This window comes from Triturus cristatus, chromosome 4_2 (assembly GCF_964204655.1).
Source record: "Triturus cristatus chromosome 4_2, aTriCri1.1, whole genome shotgun sequence".
Classification (NCBI taxonomy): Eukaryota; Metazoa; Chordata; class Amphibia; order Caudata; family Salamandridae; genus Triturus; species Triturus cristatus.
The window spans coordinates 505,872,960-505,896,121 of record NC_140586.1 but is presented as its reverse complement, the minus strand read 5'-3'; the positions used below and the strand labels follow the sequence as shown (position 1 = coordinate 505,896,121).

The window sequence follows — 23,162 nt, the reverse complement described above, 5'->3', positions numbered from 1 at the left end:
AATAATTACAGGCCTGTTCAATGCCTAATCATTGCACTTTATAGACTAACAGTAAAGGCTTATCAATTCCACGTTAGGTCTAACTCAATAATAAAGGGAAATACATTTGTACTTGTTTGTCAGAATATTGACTACAGAAATATTGACATGGTCAAATATTGTGGATAAAATATTGTCAACTAGAATATTGTGTGAGGAGGTATATAATGGTAAGTGTAGAGTTACTTTTTTTAACTGTACGTCTCTGTATCTGTGGGATATATATTGTTGTGGCATTACCTGTGGAGGTAAGTAAATTTGTGCATACCTATGCCTATTTATCTTCAATATATTTAGGTACTTAATATTCTGGTCACCCGACTTTTTTATGTCAGTTTTCAAAATGCAATATTCTGGTACCATAACCACGTTTGTATTTGATTTCACTTCTTTTTTTTTATAAATATATTTTTATTTTATTTTCCACATTGCACATTATATTCATCAATACATATTTTGTAATCCAAAATATCATATTTAACATTGGGAGTTACTCATACCATAAAACACGTCATACCATGGTTACTCTTAATACATAATGAATTCAAGAAAAGAAATAGAAAAAACCCAGAAAAAACCCAGAAAACCAAGAACCAAGAGCCCCCCTAAGCCCTCCACTCTCTACCCTATCCCTTCCCTCCAATGTGCTAATGGGTTCCAAATTCTTACACCTAGAGCTCTCCCAACTCTTCCCTTCCTGGCATATATAGGTTTTTCCAAATTAAATGTAGAAATTAAATTCGCCAGCCATATTTGCATATGCGGGGGGGTTTTATCAAGCCAGGCCCTAGCTAAAGTTAATCTATAAACAGCCATAATCATAAATAAAAATTCTTTCTCAGTATTCCTATTGTTCTCCATCCGCCCTATACCCAACAATATCAACGTAGGGTTTAGTACCATCTGTAAGCCTAGTGCCTGAGCCAAAAAAATTCTCAATGTCCCTAATTAGCGTATATAATTGAGGACAGGTGGCGAACATATGTATTATATCTGCATTAACTGAGCTGCAACGAGGGCAGGTAGTCCCATTCGTACCACCCCATTTAGCTATTCTGTCTGGTGTATAGTACAGTGAAAACAATGTTTTATAATGTTGCGATTGCAGGGGAGCCGAGCACAGTATAGTACATCCCAACTCCAACGACTCCTGGAAATCATTAATTTCACATTGAAGTTTCTCCGTCCACTTATGTTTATATTTATCCAGATCATCCACTTTAGTTTGGACTAATAAAGCATACGCTGATCTAATCGTATGCTGGCCACCAGTAGTTAAAGTCTCTAGTAAGTCGTTGGTTTGAAACCCTGCTACGCCACCCTGTTTGTTGCCCAAAAAGCTCCTTATCTGCAGATATTTAAAGAAGTCCCTGTTCCTTAAATCGAATGTCCTTGCCAACACACTAAACTGTAGTATTCCCTCTAAGTCTTTTAAGTCCCCAATTTGCTTTATACCTTTTTGATCCCAGCCAGACATGACTGAATCTGAAAAAATTTCAGCGGGGAAGGATCTATTGTTATATAATCTGATGTACCTATGGTATCTACCCAGCCCCATTTTTTTCAAAAAAGCGTTCCATACTTTAATAGCCGCCGCCAAAGTTTTAAACTGTTTTCTTTTAAGACTCCCGAAATCAGTATATTTTAACAAACAATTTTCTGTCTCTTGACCCAGTAGAATTGAATAAATGTCAGTCGATGAGGAAGTGACTTTCTGTAAGATCCCCCCTCCTCCAATCAAACCCTGCATATACTGAAGGGCAGTTGCCATATAATACAGTCTAAAATCCGGTGCTCCCCATCCTCCTCTTTCTCTGGGTAGTGACATAAATCTATATGCTCTGCACGTTTTCCCGTGCGCCCATATAAACCTATTAAGAATACCCTCCAGTATGTTAAACCATTTACATTCAAAATATAATGGTATTGTTCTAAATAAATACAGCAACTTAGGCAAGATCGTCATTTTCACCATATTAGTGACCCCAACTAAGGAGAGATGTAAATTATTTGCTCTATTTAGGTCTACTTTTACTTTAGCCAAGACAGGGGAAATATTTTCCTCAACAATAACATCGATGTTAGCTGTAATTACTATACCAAGATACATAGCTGATGGCACCACCCTGGAATCGGCACATAAGGTATACTTATTTTTAACTATCAAGGTCTTTGATTTATTCAGACTATAACCTGACAGTTGTCCAAACTTAGTGGCTTCACGTTCTACCTCCATTATAGCCATATCCGGGTCAGGGGTTAATATAGCCACGTCGTCGGCATATGCGAGAATTTTTACTGTTCTGCCATTCAAAACCATTGGGCGAATCCCATCATTTCTGTCCAGATGTCTTAAAAAAGGTTCAAGAAATAATGCGAAAAGAAGGGGGGATGAGGGGCAGCCCTGTCTTGTCCCCCTAAAGATTTTAACTACCTCTGTATACCCTCTATTCACTCTAATTCTGGCAGTAGGTCTTTTATACAAAGCTTGGATAGCTGTTATATACCCTTCCCCTATACCACTCCATCTTAGAACTGCCCAAAGATATTCCCAGGCGACCCTATCGAAGGCTTTTTCAGCGTCTAAAAAGAGTGCAGCAATAGGGTCGCACAGTGTTCCTGCAGCATCAAGCATTGTGATGACTGTCCTCACATGTTGGGTGGTTCCCTTACCTGGAATAAAACCATGTTGTGATGGGGTTACAAGCTGCTCTATATTCTCCGCAAGCCTTGTCGCCAGAATTTTAGAGTAGATTTTAACATCAGCGTTCATGAGGGTAATCGGTCTATATGAGGCCGGATATACAGGAGGCTTCCCTTTTTTTGGTATAACTACAATATCCGCCCCCCCCCAGGTCTCAGGCGGGGAACCTCCTTGCTGCGTATGAAGCATTATATTAAACATCTCGCCCAGTACCTTATTATGAAACAATTTGAAAAATTCCACCGGAATCTGGTCTGGTCCAGCGGCTTTCCCAGAGGGGAGACTTTCCATTGCCCTACTAATCTCATCTACCTGGAAAGGGGCATCTAATATCTCTCTATCTTCTGGCAGTAAAACATCCGAACAAACATCGCCCAAATATCTTTCTATATCAATTGAATCCCTTAGGCCCTCCGACGAGTACAAATTAGTGTAAAACTTATGGAAAGACTTTCTGATAAAATCTGAATCAGTGCCCAACTTTCCCTGTAGGTCCTGAATCTCCTTAATATCAGCATTTGTTGTACGCTGTCTAGTTCTAACCGCTAGAATATGTCCAACTTTCTCGCTAAGTTCATAAGTATCCTGTTTGTGTGCCAGATATTTTTCAGCAGCTTTTGAGATAATACCTTCCATAGCATCTCCCTTAAGAGTGACCAATCTTAAAATATAGGCATCCAGCGGGATTCCCTGCGTTGTGGCTATAACCAAATTTTCTTCCGCTATGTATAACTTGAGCCTTATATCTTCTAGGTGTCCTCTCTCCCTTTTCTGTCTCGCTATCACAAAGCTCATAGTTTCCCCTAGGACCCCAGCCTTAAAACAATCCCAAACTACACCTGGTGGTGCCGTGCCTCTATTATCCTCCCAGTATTTCATTATCCACCTTTCCATATGTCTCTGGTATGCCTCATCTTTTAATAAACTACGTTCAAAGGTCCATTGAGCTTTTATAGTACTTATCTGAGTGATATTCAGTGTTAAAACAAGGGGATTATGATCAGATATAATCCTAGGTTGTTTCTCTATTTTTGTGTGATGGATTAAAGAATTAGAAATTAAAAAATAATCTAGCCTGACCAATACTTTATGTGGTAGGGAAAAAAAGGTGCTACCATCTAAAAGGGGGTGATATTTCATCCATGGGTCTCCAAGAGAATTATGCTGAACCATATCGGCCAGAGCTCTGTACGATTTTTTCTTTCTCCCTAAATACCTCCCCCTAGGTGCTATAAAAGAGCTTGTTGGGTCATGGATATTAAAGTCGCCACAGCATATAATAGGTTCCGGCCACTGTGACAATTCCATATCCATAAATTTCCAAGTATCAGGGTCGTCTCCAGTAGAACCATATATGGTTACTGAAGTAAACCGTGTCCCCTTCCAACATAAATCCACCATAACCCATCTTCCCCACTGATCCTCTTTTTTCCTATACACCACCAGATCCTTAAATCTTCCTAGTATTGCTACCCCCCTGGTTCTGGTATTTTGTTTACTTGCCACTAAGACATCGAATCCCAATTGTTTCAAAAGGTATATCTGCGCTACTTCGATATGGGTCTCCTGCAGACATACCAGATCTAGCTGTAAAAATCTCAGTAACCCTGCTACCTTTGCCCTTTTCCTAGGATCGTTAAGTCCACATACATTGATCGAGGCAATTCTACAGGGCATTAAAGGGTATCAAAAAATTATGCTTACTCAAGTCTAGCTTAACCATATTTAACCAAAAGGTATACCAATCTACACTCATTTGACATTGTCTACACGATCTAAATTGTATGCGCGATGTTTCCCATAAACCAAAAAATAGTAAAGCAATGTGCATTATCAAACCCAATTGATTCCCGAATTTTAACCCTTGTGGTGTACCCCTCCACCCTAACCCGCCCCCACCCCCCCCCCCCCCTTGTACAGGCAAATAGGTCCACAGGACCTATGTGTAGTCGGAGTGAGTGAGCCGTAACAATCGCGCCCCCTCTCCCATCCCTTCTTTCCTTACGAACGTTGGTTCTTCAGCTCATCCATGTACTGCTGGGCTTTAATCTCTGAGAAGAATATCCTAACTCTCCCTCTAGTAACCACTTTTAATTTAGCAGGGAACAATAGGTAAGCCTCTGAACCCAGCCCTTGAAATTTAGAAATCAACTGCCTCAACCTCCACCTCCGTTCAACAGTGACATGGCAGAAATCCGGCCTGGCGAAGAAGGAGATACCCTCAAATGACCTCTTAGAATCTGGTCTAGCTTTCTCAATTATTTCCTGCCTTAATAGAAAATTTCCTAAATATACTAGGATAGCTCTTGGAAAAGCGGTTTTCCCACCTCCACTAGTCCCCTGCTCTTTTCTGAGTATGAAGGGAAATCTGTGCGCTCTCTGGACTTCCCTGTCCCACTGCCACTGGGACTCCGGAAATGCCCCTCTAAGTAAGTTAATCACATAGTTCCTTGCGTCTTGCCCTTCCAAACCCTCCTCCACTCCCAGAATTCTGATGTTATTCCGCCTTTGGCGGTTTTCAAAGTCCTCCATTTTCCACTGAAAGTCCTGAGCCATCTTCCCTTGTGCCTCTTTAAAGTTTTGCCAGTTACTGTAGTCGTCTTCGAGCTTGCTTGTACGCTCCTCCACCTCAGTAACTCTCCCCACCAGGTCCTCATAAAGTTTATTTGTCTTTCTTAATGAGGCTTGTATTTTCTTAGCATCTTGTCTTGCTTTCCGACTCACGGCTCTGGCCTCTGCCTGCATCTGTTTCAGCGTGCTAAACAGAATATCAAGAGAAGCAGATTGTTTCCCTGGCTCATTAGTATCTTCAGCTTGATACACCTGGGTAGTAGCCGAGTAATCCCAAAGCAGCCCTTTTTCGGTTTCTCCCATTCCGCCATTCTGTATATTTTTTGGTTTAGGCTTTATCTGTCTCTTTCTCAGAGTCGAGTCTCTTGCTGTAGCTATATCCTCCCCAGATGAATTAGTGTCCGAGAGCAATACTTCTTCATCTTCTTCATCTCCCTCTTCATCTTGCCCATCTGAAAGCTCACCACTTGATTGTACAGAATCAGAGTCCTCGTTGAGTGAAAAGAATCTCTCTCCTTCACCTGAGCCAACCTCCGCCTTTTCAGTTCTCCCCTCTCTAGGATCATGTACTTTCTGCTTATTTGTCTCTTTATTTGTCTCTTTTTTTTCCCCTCTTTCCCCCCCCTCTCCCTCCCCAGACTAGTAGAGCTGCCCCAGGTAGCCAGGGCTTTATTCGGGGGGTTCGGGGGTTTCTGGAGGTTTTAGGGGAGTTTTGGGGGGCGCTTAACTCAGCTTCAAGTACCAAAATGGCACTCAACATATCGTTCTCCTTGTCCCCACCTTCCCTCTCACCAGAATTTGCATGTCCAAACTCACCCCGCTGAGTACCAAGAGGTCCTACCGGAGAGGCCACACCAAGCTCCAATGCCTCACGCTTGCGCTCTCCCACAGACTGCTGAGCCTGCTGCTGTTGGTGTTGCTTAGCAACGGGAGCGTCTGCAGCTGACGCGCCTCCAGTGTCTGCCGCGTCCTCGAGGACGCTCCCCGGTTCACTGCCTCCAGTTCTATGACAGCCGATTCCGTTTGGCGTTTGATTCCCTGCTAGCCCGTGATGGCCGGAAAATGCCTCCATCAAGGTGGGTTGTCTAAGAAGGGTCTCTCGAGGTTTAGACTTGATTTTGCTTCTATCCCCTCTGTCAGATTTATCCACCGTTGTCGGAGCATGTTTGGAGGGCGGCTTGCTCTTGGCATCGCCCGATTGGGACCCTGATGCATTAGCTCCGAGTAAATCGAGTAAATCAGCCTTCTCCCCTCTTCGTGTTTCCGTGGTCTTCTTATTCAGCTGCTGTATCGCCTTTCGAATCGCTCCTGGTTCCTTAGTACTAATATCGAGGGTAGTTATCTCGGCATGATCCTTTGGGAGAGCATTACATTCTTCTATTTGCTCCTTTGTCTTTACCTTTTCTTTAGTTTTATCGCTTTTTGCGGGCCGAGGCGGCATTGCGCCAAACTGTGTATATTTCAGCTTTATACACTCCACGGCCCGAGCAAATCTTCTCCAGCTTTCTCTCAGCCGATGCAATTCTGATATCATATACTCCTTAATCCCCGAAGTAGGTATAAACATCGGTAGGACCGGTTATTGTCAAATTGCTCCAGCTCCAACAGTAATAGCAATAACTAATTTCCAGATGGGAGAGAGAGGTTATGTGCGACCGCTTAGCACAGCTCACTCGCGGCCATCTTGCCTCAAATATTGTGGATAAAATACTGTCAACTAGAATAGTGTGTGAGGAGGTATATAATGGTAAGTGTAGAGTTACTTTTCTTAACTTTACGTCTCTGTATCTTTGGGATATATATTGTTGTGGTATTACCTGTGGAGGTAAGTAAATTTGTGCATACCTATGCCTATTTATCTTCAATATATTTAGGTACTTAATATTCTGGTCACCCGACTTTTTAATGTCAGTTTTCAAAATGCAATATTCTGGTACCATAACCACATTTGTATTTGATTTCACTTCTGGTGATAATTCTGAATCACATTTCAGCAAACCTACAACATTGCAAGGAAACATGATTCACATGTCATCAAGGCAGAACATGGTGTCTATGTATCCTCAAGCCAACTCAGATACAGATTTTATGATCAAACTCTCTACTGTAGATCAAGCCACAAAAAGTCAGCGTGGAAAATCTTTAAAATGCGAGAATTAACTTTATGGGTAGACCCCTGACCCTTAAATGGGTCCTCATTTCAGTTGTGATGGATTGATTGTTTCATTATTGATGTATCCAATAATACTCTTTCACCTACCAGAATGTGATTCATATGGCAGCCTGTTCACTTCAATGCCATTTATCGTCAGCTTAATAGAGTCAGCAGATGGATACATGTCAATATCACTGAAGAAGAAGAACATATTATATGTATGTTTTTAATATCTTTTAATTCAAAAGCAAAATCACATGCTTTGTTATAGTAAATGTGCGTGCCAATGCTTATAGCACTTTGCCCTGTTTGTTTGATAGGCTTGCACTTTGAAATTAACGAAAACCCTCTCTGTAAAACCATACATGTGGTTACTGCATAAACACTAACATGTTCAAGTGATGTCACTCGAGGATTTCCTTGACATATACCCAAGAATGAACATTGCACCTTCTGATTTGACATCCGAGAGTCATACTTTTCATCTTCCACCCAGAAAGTGGACTTTACCAACCAACCATACCACATGCCCCTTCTCTTGCTAGGAGTAACAGGCAGCCTGGGTATGCTTGACGGACCACCTTCTTTCTTATAGCCGGTATTTGTATTGTTATCTCATTCCTTTGAATTTGAATTTTTCATCAGTTGCATTTTGGGATAGGACTGGTCTTGGTCAATAAGCAGGTGTCATTGTTTTACTATGCTTTTAATTACTGCAGAAATCCATGCTGCTTGATACACATGATAGATCCCACAGTTAATGAGTAAGTTGAGTTTAGTGTTTGAATGGCCAAATTTAAAATAGGGATGCTTCTGGGGAGCGTGCACAACCCCATTGCTTAGTGAGTGGAAAAAAGATATGGACTGGTGTATGCTGCAGGAGAAAACAGTCTATGTGGCCCGAGAATGTGATTATGTATGTGTAATGACCAACAAGTTGCAAATAAAAAGAATTTATTAAAAAAAAAAATATATAGGAATGCTTCTATTACAAGATTGTGAACTTCAGGAGGTATACCAATCAGTTCATAGCTCACTGTTAACATTATTGGCAAAATAGACATTTATCACTAACCCAGGCAAACAAGTAGTGAAGTGGACAACTACTCTTGGAGTCTACAACTGAAAACAATTTGTTGGAAATAGACTGACAAAAATCATCCTGCAGGTAAAAAGTAATATAGACCTTTGGTGCCCACTGAACCAAGCCCCTTCACACTATGTTCCTTAAAACAAATGTTACTGCATATGAACATTGTACAAACTAGCTTTAGTGATCGATAAAAATTGTGTTTCAAAATGGCAAATGGACAACGTAATACAATAATCTGAAACTGTTCCCAATAGAGTCAAGCTGATCACATTTTGTCTGGTGTTGCATTACCACTGTAGTAATAACCCAATATAGAGCACTCAGGTTACAAAAAGCTCAGAGGAGAGCCAAAGGGCATTTTTAGAATGAATGTACACAGATAATCTAATACAATCAATGAAGGTACCTACATGTGTGATAGGGCATGCCTTAAAACATGTGTAATCTTTTAATTGTCATTAGGTAAACCTTCTGTCCTTCACTCTCCCCATATGACCATCATTGTTATTACATCTGTGAATTGTTCCGTAAGGAAATACAGACTTCCTATACTATTAGGATCCCTTGCTGTGAATAGAGCAATATTAACTGCTATTGCCGAGTCCTTTAATAAGACTAGTTTTACACAGAACTCAGCTGGGTCTCACTGTCTGCTTCGTGGTTTATAAAGGCATTCAATAACCATGCCCCTTTAACTTCTAAATGAGCTTCTTCTCTATAGTCCTCCTATGATTTAGCACAGGACAAAGTCAAATCCCGCAGGCTACAACGGAAATGGAGGGGATTATTCTACGTTCATGCTAATGAAGAGTTTAGAAAAGGCCTAGATGCATACAACAAAAATCTTTTTTTGGTCAGGCAAAATCATTTTCTTTTTTGTAATCAGTGACTCTTCAAATAAGCAGAAGGAAACCTTTTTTTGATTGTTGAGGAGCACTTTGACATTTCTAAAATATCCTTTTGCATGATTCCCTCACAAGCCTTCTGCAAGCAAATTGCCTCGAATTTGTGGAAAATGTTGCCAGCTTTAGCCTCGATATTTAGAAAGGTTTTTTTCCCTGCCTCCCAACCTAGAATTTTTTTCTGAGAATGTATCTTTCTTCAGTCCAGATGACTAGGGAAGACCTACTCTCTATGACTGCCAAAGCAAAACGAGTCACTGCATTTGAACCTTGTTGATCAATTACCCAGCAATCAGCCTGAGCCTTTGCTTATTTAATTAAATACTCCACTTCAACAAGGATTAGTTTCTATCACCCTTAAAAAAGGAATTGTTGTTGTAAAGTAAAAAAAGACAGTCAGTGACTCATCAGACACTTCCCTTTAAACCATTATTGCCAACACCACAAGCAATGTGTGGAAAGTATTCTATGTACTCATTTACAAGAGACACAACTCTTAGAGGATTCACACGCTGACTTTCACCTACCACATACTACTGAATATGTTCTGTTATCTATTTTAGATGACCTATAAATAGACTTGGATCAAAGACACTTCAATGCCTCAATCTTCCTGAACCTATTTGCGGCATTTTATATGGCTGATCATATTTTCCTACTCAACCATATCATCAGAAAAGGCTCAGAGGGGAGTGAGATTAATTGGTTCTAGTTTTTTCTTACTAGGCAATATCAAACAGTAAGGTTGGCACAGGGTACCACAGGGATCAACTTTGTCCCCTCACTTGTTCAATATAGACTTTACTCTCCTTGCTAAGGCTTTACCCAGAATGGGCTTAGAAATATGTATGTTTACAGGCCACTTACAATTTCCTCCTAGATTAGGTAATTGCTACTCTTCCCACAAGGTCTTTCAATGCCACATGCTTTTTATTTAGAACTAGATGGAAAACATAAGCATAAACTGAATAATGAAATAACTGAGGTTTTAGTCATTGATGGGAAATCTGACCTGTAGCTGGACTCTTACTGGCCGCTTGAAGTGCGAGATCTCTTCACTATTTTACCAGTAGTGGAAAGTCTGGGAGTCAAAACTGATAGCTCATTAACTCTGTTCAGTTTATGTTACATCAATGGTCTCTTCATGTTTTTTTATTGAAGAATCTTTTGGAAATTACTTCCTTATCTGACAGAAGATGGGAAATTCATGCAATAGCAACAACTATTAACTTCAGATTTTGTTATGTCAATTTGCTTCGTCTTTACCTACCTACTTACAAATTGAAAAGTCTGCAAGTGGTGTAAAATGCAGCTTCAAGTCTGATTTTGAGGATTTCCATCCACCAACCAACTGCTTTAAAGGCTGCACTGGTTACTTGCTAGCCAAAGGATCCACTGTGAGATACTCTGCATCCCTTTTAAATCTTTTATAGAAACTCTCATATGTTTGTAGCTCAGCGAGTGGCAAGATCTTGCCCTGACTGCAAACAAAGCTCCTCCTCAGATAACAGGCCCAGTATTCCTAAACTGTTTAAAACCAGAACCAGAGGGCACCATATTTATTTATGCCCTTCAAGGCTTTTGAATCCTGTGTCCCTACATCTTTGAGCCAAACCTAATCTTGTCATGTGAATTGCAGACCTGATATTGTAAAATTGAATTTTTCACTTAGCATTCTGCAAGCATAACTTCTCACTTATCACTGCGAAGAAATCATTTGGTGAATGTGTGCTCTACAAATAAAATTAACATAACTCAGCAAAACATAACTGGCCATAACATTTTAATCCCTTACTATCTCCCTAATATTTCAGTATAGAAAATATTTCTGTTGTGTGCATCAGCACAAAAAGATTTAGCACTGCATAATAGGGTGCATTTCTGAATAGAGCAGAGTATACACAAAAGTGCCTTAGGGGCTGATTACGATGGCGGAAAGACATCAGTCCGTCCGCCATCATATTGTGGATTGGTACGGCCCTCCTACAAGCCGGGCTAATCATAATGTGACTGCCACTGTGGCAGTCACATTGACAATGTTTTGTATTGCGGTGGGTTCTGGCTCAGCATCACCCGCTGCAATACAAAACAGAGACCCCACACATAACCCTGCACTACGTGGTAGGTACCTTGCGGTGCCTGCCACATGGTGCAGGGATATGTAGGGGAAAACATAGGTGCCCTCAAGTCCTGTGTCTGTAGGGCTGGGGACAATCATTTTTACTGATTTTTAGAGTTGAACATCACATATACACACTTTTCAACTTTCAGCTTGTAAGAATGGAAATACTCACTAGCTGCCAAGTTTGACATTGATGGCCTTTTGTTCAGAAGACTCTTCCACTTTCTTCACCATCACCAGGAAGTTCAGATCAGGACTACAGTCTTGGGCCAGGACATGGTAGCAGCTTCTGGGCATCGAGTAGTTAAAAGCGACATCATTGAAGGTGGTGATTGTGTCTTTGGAAACCGTGCAGCGACCTAACAAATATTAAGCAAAAAAAAAATAATTATATTTAGATACTTTATCATGAGAAAAACAGAAACTCTAGAAACAGGGCCTTGTTCAACAATAATGTACTGGGTACTGGAAGTGAAAGCACACTTTTTAAAGCTTGGTGTTGCTAAATAGACCCCCTTCTGAGACATAGCTCCTCAACAGCATCCTATTTGCTGATGAGAAAATGCTAGGAATGGAAATGTCATAACTTAGCCTATGTGATATCCCTGCCTCTGACCTCATGATGCCTGAGATCAAGGTTACCAAAGGGAAAGCCAAGGTTAACTGTTGCCACTACTAACTGGCAATCATGTTTAAACAATTGCTCCTATCATCAACACCAAGTGCCTGTTTGCGCAAATCTGATTTTATTTATGCTCATGTCAGCTAAATAAGTGCACATTTCCTTCGTCATGCTACACAATTATTTTGCCAGTGTAAAGTCATGGTTGCATGGATTAGAACAGGCCTCATTAAAATCTTGTATGTATTTCAAGTTTCAAAGCTCATGCCTTGACCGTGGTATAAGTATATATTATTGGAGTGCCTGAAATTTGAGCGTTTAAAAGATTAGAAACATATCTGTTTAAATAATCATATTTAAAGTATGTCGTAGCACCGGTTTTTATTGGGAATTGTGCTAAGTCATTTATAAAATTCCATGAACTATTTATTGAAATTAGGAAGAAATGTATATATTCTAAATTTTGCAATTTTATATTTTAAGGTTTTTTACATAAATGTGTGATATGCTCTGACATGAAATAAATTCCAGACAAACAGCAAGTGTGGCCTTAAAATATTTTTTTTGCATTCGAGTGCAAAGGAATATATAGCTGTAATATTGGCAAGTGTTTACCTCTGAGGTTGTCCAGCAGGTACTCAGGGGCTTCAGTAAAAATATTCCAGCTGGGGGACTGGATGGCTGAGACCTGTGTAGGGTGAGCAGCAGGGATTGCAATTGGAAGCTGAATGGATCTGTAATAAAGTGTGAGCTGCAGAGGAATCATAAAAAGGCATTAAATATCGATGGATCCACCCTTTATATTGATAGAAATGTGTTTCTGTCAGTAGCTGTAATATTTACCCTTGGAACCTGTATAACTGCATCAATGGATCTTGGAGAGCTTAGAGAGAGGACGACTGTTGCTTTCTTAGAGGGATTCTTCTGCATCTTTTCAGAGAACCCAGCGACAAGTGCAGCTCCTGGGACAAACTGTGCAACCCTGCATAAATTATAGCATATTCATTATTTATGCTGATTTATGAAGCATAAATAGAGGTGTAATGTTTTCATTAATATAATGCTATGTGTTGAAGGAGCATTTAAAAAACTTATCATGCTCCTTAATGGCTGTGTTTGGCTTGAGTTGGGAATCAAAAAATAGTTGATCTATTTGTAAGGAGTCATTTATGATCAGTTGAGATTTTGCAGTCTGTATATTTCAACTTGGAGTCTTTCCTTTAATCTTTTAAGTACATGTTCTGTACTTTTATAGACATTGGCAATCACTTCATCAGCCCTTTGGCACGGCTCACATTTCCAGTGCCATCACTGTTGAGTTAGATCATTCCAGGAGATTCCTTTAGAGTGTAGAGAGTGGCCTGCCAGCCCACCAGGTCAGCAGAGGCTCTGGCCTTCATACTCCTAGCAGAGGACACCCCAGCAGATTCAGCAATCACTACCTGTCAGGCACGAATTGTTGCGCTGCTGCAGAGGCTTCATTAAAGGTTCTGAATATATGATGGCTTATCTCCATGCTTAATATGCTAGGCAAAGTATTTTGTTCTACAAGAACAAACTCCCAAAGTGGAAGTATGCCTCTGACAAGTAGTGCAATTTTTCACTGAGTGTGTGGACCGCTATGCGACTTTCCATAAGCGTAACGTCGCACCACTCTAAATAGCTTGGGGCGACTGCCCACTATGGACCTGTGGTCCCATGATTCCCAGAACACCATTTCGTGCTTTCCCACAGAAGAGCCAGCTGAGGTACACGTTCCTGCACATAAACAATCTTAACAGGCGAAATACTCTATCAATGCGTTTTGCAGAAAGCAACACATGTGGAAAGAGCAAAATACGAGGAGAAATGAAATATTTCTACTCATATCACTTGCTTAAGACCTGGTATTTCATGGTCTTATTTTTGGCACTGCCCCATACCATGTTAATATTGGGCAATGTCAAAAAGCAATGGGTGTTGCGGCGGAATGTCCGCTGCAACACCCATTGCACGGCCCTTTCACACTAAGTGCTGTTTGAATAGGGTCATTATTTACACAGTGGCGTTAAGCCACATTAAGTGGCTTAACTGCACCCTGTAAATAAGGCGAATGAATAAACGCCACCAGAACGTCGCAAAAAGTGACTTTCTTGTGGCGTTAATTCCTTGTAAATATGCCCCCTGCTCTCCTACAGGTTCACCTCAATTTATTAAAGTTGTTGAAAAAATGCTTGACAGACAAAATGTCTAAATAAGCTTGAAGATGACCTACAGGTAAAGCTGCAGTGCTAGTACAGTTAGTGGTGACTAACGTCATGGATCAAATGGCTAGGCATCTGGTCTATTTGTGTTGTATTTTAGGTACATTTTGAATTTTGGGGCTGAATATCATGTACAATTTGTTGGTTTGAGAAGATGTCTATTTTGCAGTACTACAACAGATAACATTTTGAATTTCCAGTTTTATTTTCTGTGTTCTTAAGATCTACCCTCTTGCGTAACACTATTTAAACTACAAGTTGAATTGAGATCTTCTATAGTGATAATGTGTAAGTCAGAAGGGAAATCACCTGTCAGTGTCTATTTCAGAATATAGCATTTCTGGCTTTTTATGAATAAATACAATTAGTAAATTGCTACATAATGTAGAAATGTTACCATTTTCCAGCCGATTTCAGTTTAGATGGTATTCTTGGCCACTCCACCTTCAGCCTCAAGCCCGGTTGGCTGCCAAAATGACCAGTTTGAGCCTTTGCAGCAATTTTGTAGTCTTGGCAATTCTGACCCCATTTAAGATAGGCCTAATCATAATGTAACAAACGTCATATATTAAATTTGATGTATTAAATACAGTGGAGATGTTACTCTACCCTGTGTCTTCTGTTCCCCACCTGGCTACATATGGCTGCCTCACCTGTGCTTCATGAGAGTTGACAACGACTGCATTTGCACAAGCACGCCATCTACTGGAGCCAGCGATTTCCACTGCATAGGCCTGGATCTGTGGCTTGGAGGTGTGGTAGTCGGCGTATACGATCACCTGGTATCCTTGTTTCTTGTTGTCATTTCTCACAGCTTGAGCAGTAACTGCCAGCACTGGGGGCTTGTTGTCTCCCATAAATGCAGGCTAGAGGCATGTGACAAAAGTGGAAAACTGCTATTAAAATGAGGACCTGAAAACTCTGCATTAGTTTGTTTGTCAGGGTTGATGGACAGGCACTTTCCAACATGGATCTTTGTTCAGACAACACCTTTGTTGTGTTATATGTGGGACAATCTGCTCAGAGGAAAAGCCATATGAAAAATTTTTGATTTCCATAGTCGGGACTTGCAATGTGCTTCATCACCTTGTGTACACTTTACAATGCACATGCAACTGAATGAACTCATGATGTACCGCAGAATACTGAGAATCCATGAACTCTTCTCTCAGACAACTAAGGACTGCCACAATCAATCAAAGGTATTTTTAATCATAAAACTTGTTTGAGTCTAGAAATGTGGCCACTCTAGAAATACAGAGTTTTTGTAATAGTTTGGATAGCACCCAGAGTCCTTACACTGTGTCCCACCCCTTATAGAAGCAGGTGAGTGTTCTATCTCCACTTCCTCAGTGTTGGCCTAACGTAATTTGTTAATTTACAGAATCTAAATAGGAGCCCTCCCAAGATGTCCGACATGGGGAGATAATGTAGTTACTGATCTATTTTCATGCCGCACCTACCCTCTGAGATCTTCTGGCATTGGAGGCACTGCTACTGCTGCTGCTTGAAGAGCTGGAGCTGGACTGGGAAGAGGCTCTGTGTCCTGAAGCTCTCTTCTTAGGATTCTGGATTATTACAAAGCAGTTTATGAAAATGCACAGTTTAAATTCAGTTTAAATAAATAAGAGTTATGTCAATAACTTCCAAAAAACAACTTTAAAATATATTTGCAGGCCTGACTGCTACTTAGAGATCTTAGGACTAACTAAACCCTCACAAGTGAGTTTGATAGCCATGTATTTCTGTGTTTCTGGTATACACAATTTTACTCATCTTTCTGTCCTCCTGCTAAAGATGGCTTGGATTGAGGTATGGCAGGAATAAATGTGTTAGAAGGTCCTCCTTCCACATACAAACAGCAGGTAAAGCATGATTATTGCTATCGTGTGAACTGAGCTAAGCAAAGTAAAGGAACGACAAGTGCCCTTCTAGATTTAAACATACTTTTATTTCTATCTACAAAGTTAATACTGAACTCCCAGACTATAGCCAAACAGTGTGAACTGTAAAAGCTACTTTATATGTTAATGTATTTATGCAATAATGAGTGTGTCCTGATTTAGTGACTGGTGCCAGATGTACATAGACTTCCGTTTGTGATTACCTAATAGCAAATAATTTTGGTTCGCTATTAGCAAATCGCAATCAGATATATAGAACAGTGTGTTTTACACTGTTTACAATTCCCAATGGGTCAGAAATTGACTTACCTCATTATTATTCATGAGGTAGGTCCCAATGAGCAACCCATTGGAAATCGCTAAAACACTGGGATGGTGGCTTGATGGGGCCAGCAGACCACCATGTCTGTGTTTGCTTTTAAATAAAGTAATATGTTTTTTTAAATGCAGTCCATTTTTCTTAAAGAAAAATGGGATGTGTTTCAAAAACAGAAATGAGAGTAGGCATTGGAACTTGGGACCACTGACTGCTCTTAAAAAACATTTTGCATACATTCACAAAGGGGAAGGGGTCCCAAATGTTTTGCAACCGCATTTCCATCACAAAATATTCACTCACACCACTGAGTGACGCTATTAGGAAGGGACACCTTTAACACACCCCCTTATACCAAATCGCGGACCCATTTTGAGATTCGCTATTAGGTTTACCCAATCACAAAATAGGGTTTGGTACATGTTAAAAGGATTTTTTGTGGTCGCAAACGGTCCGATTCGTTCTGGCAATCACCCCTTTGGAACATCAAAAAACCTACATACATCTGTCCCTTAGTGCTCACCTGAGAGAAATGGATTTTATTCCCACATAAAAACTGAAAAACCCCACATTCAGTTTTTTAATGACATATCAAACATGGTGAAACCAGATTGGTCGCACACTGCTACACCTACCAGGCGTGTTCCCCCAATGAAAATGGTCCCTGCGCGCCTTGAGTGGTACTTTACCTGAGAATATTTTTTGGCAGCCTACGCAGCAACCCCACACACATACCTACTCCCTGCTGACGAGAGGCAACTACCTCGAAACACGTGTCCAGGGATGGCTAACGCGACACTCACTTTCATTTTAAACTTTTGGCATAGGCGTACCCGCCGACGCTACTTCATGGACCACAATTCTTTGGGGCAACACGCTGATAGGACTAGCAGAGTGCGGCCAATCGGATTTTTGTTTATATTCAGGCTCCCTTGAGCCGGTGGGGCTGACGAGCCCATGGCTACGCACCTGCGCGCCTTGAGTGGTACTTTACCTGAGAATATTTTTTGGCAGCCTACGCAGCAACCCCACACACATACCTACTCCCTGCTGACGAGAGGCAACTACCTCGAAACACGTGTCCAGGGATGGCTAACGCGACACTCACTTTCATTTTAAACTTTTGGCATAGGCGTACCCGCCGACGCTACTTCATGGACCACAATTCTTTGGGGCAACACGCTGATAGGACTAGCAGAGTGCGGCCAATCGGATTTTTGTTTATATTCAGGCTCCCTTGAGCCGGTGGGGCTGACGAGCCCATGGCTACGCACCTGCGCGCCTTGAGTGGTACTTTACCTGAGAATATTTTTTGGCAGCCTACGCAGCAACCCCACACACATACCTACTCCCTGCTGACGAGAGGCAACTACCTCGAAACACGTGTCCAGGGATGGCTAACGCGACACTCACTTTCATTTTAAACTTTTGGCATAGGCGTACCCGCCGACGCTACTTCATGGACCACAATTCTTTGGGGCAACACGCTGATAGGACTAGCAGAGTGCGGCCAATCGGATTTTTGTTTATATTCAGGCTCCCTTGAGCCGGTGGGGCTGACGAGCCCATGGCTACGCACCTGCGCGCCTTGAGTGGTACTTTACCTGAGAATATTTTTGGGCAGCCTACGCAGCAACCCCACACACATACCTACTCCCTGCTGACGAGAGGCAACTACCTCGAAACACGTGTCCAGGGATGGCTAACGCGACACTCACTTTCATTTTAAACTTTTGGCATAGGCGTACCCGCCGACGCTACTTCATGGACCACAATTCTTTGGGGCAACACGCTGATAGGACTAGCAGAGTGCGGCCAATCGGATTTTTGTTTATATTCAGGCTCCCTTGAGCCGGTGGGGCTGACGAGCCCATGGCTACGCACCTGCGCGCCTTGAGTGGTACTTTACCTGAGAATATTTTTGGCAGCCTACGCAGCAACCCCACACACATACCTACTCCCTGCTGACGAGAGGCAACTACCTCGAAACACGTGTCCAGGGATGGCTAACGCGACACTCACTTTCATTTTAAACTTTTGGCATAGGCGTACCCGCCGACGCTACTTCATGGACCACAATTCTTTGGGGCAACACGCTGATAGGACTAGCAGAGTGCGGCCAATCGGATTTTTGTTTATATTCAGGCTCCCTTGAGCCGGTGGGGCTGACGAGCCCATGGCTACGCACCTGCGCGCCTTGAGTGGTACTTTACCTGAGAATATTTTTTGGCAGCCTACGCAGCAACCCCACACACATACCTACTCCCTGCTGACGAGAGGCAACTACCTCGAAACACGTGTCCAGGGATGGCTAACGCGACACTCACTTTCATTTTAAACTTTTGGCATAGGCGTACCCGCCGACGCTACTTCATGGACCACAATTCTTTGGGGCAACACGCTGATAGGACTAGCAGAGTGCGGCCAATCGGATTTTTGTTTATATTCAGGCTCCCTTGAGCCGGTGGGGCTGACGAGCCCATGGCTACGCACCTGCGCGCCTTGAGTGGTACTTTACCTGAGAATATTTTTTGGCAGCCTACGCAGCAACCCCACACACATACCTACTCCCTGCTGACGAGAGGCAACTACCTCGAAACACGTGTCCAGGGATGGCTAACGCGACACTCACTTTCATTTTAAACTTTTGGCATAGGCGTACCCGCCGACGCTACTTCATGGACCACAATTCTTTGGGGCAACACGCTGATAGGACTAGCAGAGTGCGGCCAATCGGATTTTTGTTTATATTCAGGCTCCCTTGAGCCGGTGGGGCTGACGAGCCCATGGCTACGCACCTGCGCGCCTTGAGTGGTACTTTACCTGAGAATATTTTTTGGCAGCCTACGCAGCAACCCCACACACATACCTACTCCCTGCTGACGAGAGGCAACTACCTCGAAACACGTGTCCAGGGATGGCTAACGCGACACTCACTTTCATTTTAAACTTTTGGCATAGGCGTACCCGCCGACGCTACTTCATGGACCACAATTCTTTGGGGCAACACGCTGATAGGACTAGCAGAGTGCGGCCAATCGGATTTTTGTTTATATTCAGGCTCCCTTGAGCCGGTGGGGCTGACGAGCCCATGGCTACGCACCTGCGCGCCTTGAGTGGTACTTTACCTGAGAATATTTTTTGGCAGCCTACGCAGCAACCCCACACACATACCTACTCCCTGCTGACGAGAGGCAACTACCTCGAAACACGTGTCCAGGGATGGCTAACGCGACACTCACTTTCATTTTAAACTTTTGGCATAGGCGTACCCGCCGACGCTACTTCATGGACCACAATTCTTTGGGGCAACACGCTGATAGGACTAGCAGAGTGCGGCCAATCGGATTTTTGTTTATATTCAGGCTCCCTTGAGCCGGTGGGGCTGACGAGCCCATGGCTACGCACCTGCGCGCCTTGAGTGGTACTTTACCTGAGAATATTTTTTGGCAGCCTACGCAGCAACCCCACACACATACCTACTCCCTGCTGACGAGAGGCAACTACCTCGAAACACGTGTCCAGGGATGGCTAACGCGACACTCACTTTCATTTTAAACTTTTGGCATAGGCGTAACCGCCGACGCTACTTCATGGACCACAATTCTTTGGGGCAACACGCTGATAGGACTAGCAGAGTGCGGCCAATCGGATTTTTGTTTATATTCAGGCTCCCTTGAGCCGGTGGGGCTGACGAGCCCATGGCTACGCACCTGCGCGCCTTGAGTGGTACTTTACCTGAGAATATTTTTTGGCAGCCTACGCAGCAACCCCACACACATACCTACTCCCTGCTGACGAGAGGCAACTACCTCGAAACACGTGTCCAGGGATGGCTAACGCGACACTCACTTTCATTTTAAACTTTTGGCATAGGCGTACCCGCCGACGCTACTTCATGGACCACAATTCTTTGGGGCAACACGCTGATAGGACTAGCAGAGTGCGGCCAATCGGATTTTTGTTTATATTCAGGCTCCCTTGAGCCGGTGGGGCTGACGAGCCCATGGCTACGCACCTGCGCGCCTTGAGTGGTACTTTACCTGAGAATATTTTTTGGCAGCCTACGCAGCAACCCCACACACATACCTACTCCCTGCTGACGAGAGGCAACTACCTCGAAACACGTGTCCAGGGATGGCTAACGCGACACTCACTTTCATTTTAAACTTTTGGCATAGGCGTACCCGCCGACGCTACTTCATGGACCACAATTCTTTGGGGCAACACGCTGATAGGACTAGCAGAGTGCGGCCAATCGGATTTTTGTTTATATTCAGGCTCCCTTGAGCCGGTGGGGCTGACGAGCCCATGGCTACGCACCTGCGCGCCTTGAGTGGTACTTTACCTGAGAATATTTTTTGGCAGCCTACGCAGCAACCCCACACACATACCTACTCCCTGCTGACGAGAGGCAACTACCTCGAAACACGTGTCCAGGGATGGCTAACGCGACACTCACTTTCATTTTAAACTTTTGGCATAGGCGTACCCGCCGACGCTACTTCATGGACCACAATTCTTTGGGGCAACACGCTGATAGGACTAGCAGAGTGCGGCCAATCGGATTTTTGTTTATATTCAGGCTCCCTTGAGCCGGTGGGGCTGACGAGCCCATGGCTACGCACCTGCGCGCCTTGAGTGGTACTTTACCTGAGAATATTTTTTGGCAGCCTACGCAGCAACCCCACACACATACCTACTCCCTGCTGACGAGAGGCAACTACCTCGAAACACGTGTCCAGGGATGGCTAACGCGACACTCACTTTCATTTTAAACTTTTGGCATAGGCGTACCCGCCGACGCTACTTCATGGACCACAATTCTTTGGGGCAACACGCTGATAGGACTAGCAGAGTGCGGCCAATCGGATTTTTGTTTATATTCAGGCTCCCTTGAGCCGGTGGGGCTGACGAGCCCATGGCTACGCACCTGCGCGCCTTGAGTGGTACTTTACCTGAGAATATTTTTTGGCAGCCTACGCAGCAACCCCACACACATACCTACTCCCTGCTGACGAGAGGCAACTACCTCGAAACACGTGTCCAGGGATGGCTAACGCGACACTCACTTTCATTTTAAACTTTTGGCATAGGCGTACCCGCCGACGCTACTTCATGGACCACAATTCTTTGGGGCAACACGCTGATAGGACTAGCAGAGTGCGGCCAATCGGATTTTTGTTTATATTCAGGCTCCCTTGAGCCGGTGGGGCTGACGAGCCCATGGCTACGCACCTGCGCGCCTTGAGTGGTACTTTACCTGAGAATATTTTTTGGCAGCCTACGCAGCAACCCCACACACATACCTACTCCCTGCTGACGAGAGGCAACTACCTCGAAACACGTGTCCAGGGATGGCTAACGCGACACTCACTTTCATTTTAAACTTTTGGCATAGGCGTACCCGCCGACGCTACTTCATGGACCACAATTCTTTGGGGCAACACGCTGATAGGACTAGCAGAGTGCGGCCAATCGGATTTTTGTTTATATTCAGGCTCCCTTGAGCCGGTGGGGCTGACGAGCCCATGGCTACGCACCTGCGCGCCTTGAGTGGTACTTTACCTGAGAATATTTTTTGGCAGCCTACGCAGCAACCCCACACACATACCTACTCCCTGCTGACGAGAGGCAACTACCTCGAAACACGTGTCCAGGGATGGCTAACGCGACACTCACTTTCATTTTAAACTTTTGGCATAGGCGTACCCGCCGACGCTACTTCATGGACCACAATTCTTTGGGGCAACACGCTGATAGGACTAGCAGAGTGCGGCCAATCGGATTTTTGTTTATATTCAGGCTCCCTTGAGCCGGTGGGGCTGACGAGCCCATGGCTACGCACCTGCGCGCCTTGAGTGGTACTTTACCTGAGAATATTTTTTGGCAGCCTACGCAGCAACCCCACACACATACCTACTCCCTGCTGACGAGAGGCAACTACCTCGAAACACGTGTCCAGGGATGGCTAACGCGACACTCACTTTCATTTTAAACTTTTGGCATAGGCGTACCCGCCGACGCTACTTCATGGACCACAATTCTTTGGGGCAACACGCTGATAGGACTAGCAGAGTGCGGCCAATCGGATTTTTGTTTATATTCAGGCTCCCTTGAGCCGGTGGGGCTGACGAGCCCATGGCTACGCACCTGCGCGCCTTGAGTGGTACTTTACCTGAGAATATTTTTTGGCAGCCTACGCAGCAACCCCACACACATACCTACTCCCTGCTGACGAGAGGCAACTACCTCGAAACACGTGTCCAGGGATGGCTAACGCGACACTCACTTTCATTTTAAACTTTTGGCATAGGCGTACCCGCCGACGCTACTTCATGGACCACAATTCTTTGGGGCAACACGCTGATAGGACTAGCAGAGTGCGGCCAATCGGATTTTTGTTTATATTCAGGCTCCCTTGAGCCGGTGGGGCTGACGAGCCCATGGCTACGCACCTGCGCGCCTTGAGTGGTACTTTACCTGAGAAT

At 43.5% G+C, this 23,162-nt stretch overlaps 1 pseudogene across 1 annotated transcript in view; it reads right to left on the bottom strand.

Annotated features, from left to right (window-relative positions):
- The window catches only part of LOC146834625 (vitellogenin-A2-like), a 130,778-nt pseudogene that overhangs the window by 2,855 nt on the left and 104,761 nt on the right, over positions 1–23,162 (bottom strand). Inside the window, exons 23-29 of the transcript XR_014960052.1 lie at positions 15,915–16,019; positions 15,105–15,317; positions 14,849–14,991; positions 13,052–13,190; positions 12,824–12,959; positions 11,759–11,945; positions 7,575–7,663 (exon numbers count right to left, since the gene is read on the bottom strand). The product of XR_014960052.1 is annotated as a vitellogenin-A2-like (transcript). The remainder of the gene's footprint in view (positions 1–7,574; positions 7,664–11,758; positions 11,946–12,823; positions 12,960–13,051; positions 13,191–14,848; positions 14,992–15,104; positions 15,318–15,914; positions 16,020–23,162) is intronic.